The sequence below is a fragment of the Chinchilla lanigera genome, unplaced genomic scaffold, assembly GCF_000276665.1.
Source record: "Chinchilla lanigera isolate Chin_1 unplaced genomic scaffold, ChiLan1.0 scaffold00054, whole genome shotgun sequence".
Lineage (NCBI taxonomy): Eukaryota > Metazoa > Chordata > Mammalia > Rodentia > Chinchillidae > Chinchilla > Chinchilla lanigera.
The window spans coordinates 9,670,569-9,673,170 of record NW_004955455.1 but is presented as its reverse complement, the minus strand read 5'-3'; the positions used below and the strand labels follow the sequence as shown (position 1 = coordinate 9,673,170).

Sequence of the window (2,602 nt, the reverse complement as noted above, 5' to 3'; positions counted from 1 at the left end):
ATGCTGAGTTGGATGACTTGAAAAGCTTGCAGTTTGGCCTGGAAGAAAGAGCCTGTAAAGTTGAGGCCATGGAGAGCAGGAATGCTGAAAAGATTAGCATTAAAAAGAACATAGGGTTTTTTTTTTTTTTTTTTTTTTTTTTTGCCTCAGGACAATAGGAAAGATGGTTTCAAGGCATTCCCGGGAATCAGCAAGACCCTATTCATCACAGGCTCAAAGGTGAAAAAGTATAAGCCTTTCATTTGAGAAAAATTCCCTGGGGATTTAGCTCAGTGGCACAGTGCCTGCCTGGCAAGCACAAAGTCGTGAGTTCGGTTCCCGGTACGGGAAAAAAAGCCCCTGGGAGGACAGCCTAAGAAAACCTGTTCTCTGGGATTCATTTCACTGTGCTTAGTCACCCCGGTAGTCAGTGGCCACTGCAGCCGTGGTGCAAAGAGTCCTGGCTACCACTCAAACTGGCAGCAGACCTTGGCACTATCCATGTGGTGCTGGCTTTTCAGACATACAGAAGACAAGGGTTGTTGGGTCAGGGAGACTGCTATCCAGCTTTCAAAGGATGGCCCAAGAGGCCAGGCAGTGTGTCCCCAAGAGGGAAGTTTGTGAAGCTGTGAGTTGAAGCTGAAAGTACAGCGAAGACTCAGGAGGTTGAAGATGCCAGGAACAGGGGATGTCTGTTGAGGAAAGCCATAGGCAGTAAGAGGAGCCAGCCCAAAAGAGAGGCCATGTGGGCTGCAAGGCCACAGGGGCAGGACCACCTAAAGCTTTTGGAGCTCACATCTCACCACAGCCTGCTCTGGGGCTAGATTACAGGGTTTAATGTTTGCCCTGCTGAATTTTGGTCCTGCTTTTGTCCAATTTCTGTCTATCCCTTTATTCCCCTCTTTTGGAATGGGAATGTTTACCTTGTGCCATTGCATGTGGAAGTATTTAACTCCCTTTTTGATTTTTACAGGTGCTCACAGCTAAGAGTTTGCCTTAATTGTAAGAAGTCTTTGGACTTGGACTTTTCAGCAATGCTGGAGCTGTTAGACTTTGGCAACTTTTAGAGGTAGACTAAATATACCTTACAAAATGAGATGGACATGTCCCTTTGGGGGGGAAGGGGTGGGATGTTATGATTTAGATCTAAAATGTCCCCCCAGAAGTTTTGTTTTCAAAGGCAAGCCTTGGTCAGAGGGAGCAAGTTATTGGGGTCATGATCTAGAAGAGTGTATTCTTGTCACTGGCCACTGATCACTGGTCACTGGTCTGGATCTTTCTCTCTCTCTTTCTCTCCCTCCCTCCCTCCTTCTCTCCTTCCCTCTCCTACTCTTTACATCTGTGCAACTGATTACTTCATCCTCTTTCACAGACAAGGAAGCTGAGGTGAAGGACACTGTTCTACTCACACAGCCAGGGAGTGGCAGAGAAAGGATTTGAATCCAAGTCTTCCCTTTGGAATCAAAGTCTATGTTTAGAGGTTACTAAACTAGAGATGTAATCTTAACAGCTCCATAAAGGGACCTGAGGTGGATCCAAAGGCAGAGCAGTATCTTCAGTGTAGGTATGTACAGCCTTAGGCAAAGCCACTTTACTATTTTCTGCCTCAGTTTTTCCATATGTAGTCACAATGTCTATCAAACTCATATGTTTGTTATACTCAAATGAAACAATATTTTCATAACAACAACACTGGCTACTCTTTAAGAGCACTTACTGGGTAGCGGGCATGATGTCTGAAGACTCACGAGCTTTAACTTTCTAATTCTCATCCTCCAAGATAGGTGATGTGGTTTATCTGGGTGAGCTCGGGGCCTCAGTTGCTTCATCAGTACAGTGGGGATGAGGATGTAACTTCCTCATGGGATCGTTTGAGTGTTAAACAAGTTAACGTATGGATGGGATTAGAGCAGAGCCAGTCATACAGTAAGTACTATAGCAGCTTACTATACAGTAAGTGTCATGGCACCATGGATATCTTGTATCTAGGGAAACAGAGGCTCAGAGAAATGAATGACTTGTATAAGACCAAATAGCTAAGAAGTAACCAGCTGCAGGATCTGAAATCTGTGTTTCATAACTTTAATGCATGCTCTTTCTTCTCCCTATTCAAAAGGTTCCACTAACTTGGGTCCCTCATCCTGCTCCAGGTATCAGGGTGGGTTACCCCAGCTTTAGTGAACTTGGCTCATCCCATCTTTGTCCACAGATGTGCTGCACCCATCCCCCTCACTTCAAAAGCCACAAGAACAAACTGCAGAGCTGGAGAAATAAATAAAAAATTAGTTTCGTGTTTTCAGAGTCCAGAGGGGGTGGCGGGCATTGAATTATTCAGGCTGTTTGGGTGTGAACTGTTAGTTTTCTACCGCTCTTGCCTTGATGGCTCCTCTGACACATTGATGGATGAGCCAGTAAAACACTTGGAGGCCAGGAAGAAAATTCTTAATCATAACTCGCTGGGGAGAGTGAGGGTTTTTCTGCACTGGCAGCTTCAGAGGCTCAGCCTGGCTCCAGCCCTCCCTCACCTTCCCTGCCTCAGTGGGGCTGGAGATACCAACTGCAGAGTTGTCCTCAGCCCCAAAAGGGGGGTTTGAAGCAGGACTTTGAAGAATGGAGCTGTTTG

General features: G+C 45.8%; 1 long non-coding RNA gene across 1 annotated transcript; it reads left to right on the top strand.

Annotated features, from left to right (window-relative positions):
* The first annotated feature begins 1,002 nt into the window (after positions 1 to 1,002).
* LOC106149857 lies at positions 1,003 to 2,375 on the top strand. Its single transcript, XR_001236303.1, has 3 exons — positions 1,003 to 1,048; positions 1,352 to 1,543; positions 2,189 to 2,375. It is a non-coding gene; the product is annotated as an uncharacterized LOC106149857 (long non-coding RNA).
* Positions 2,376 to 2,602: the final 227 nt, after the last annotated feature.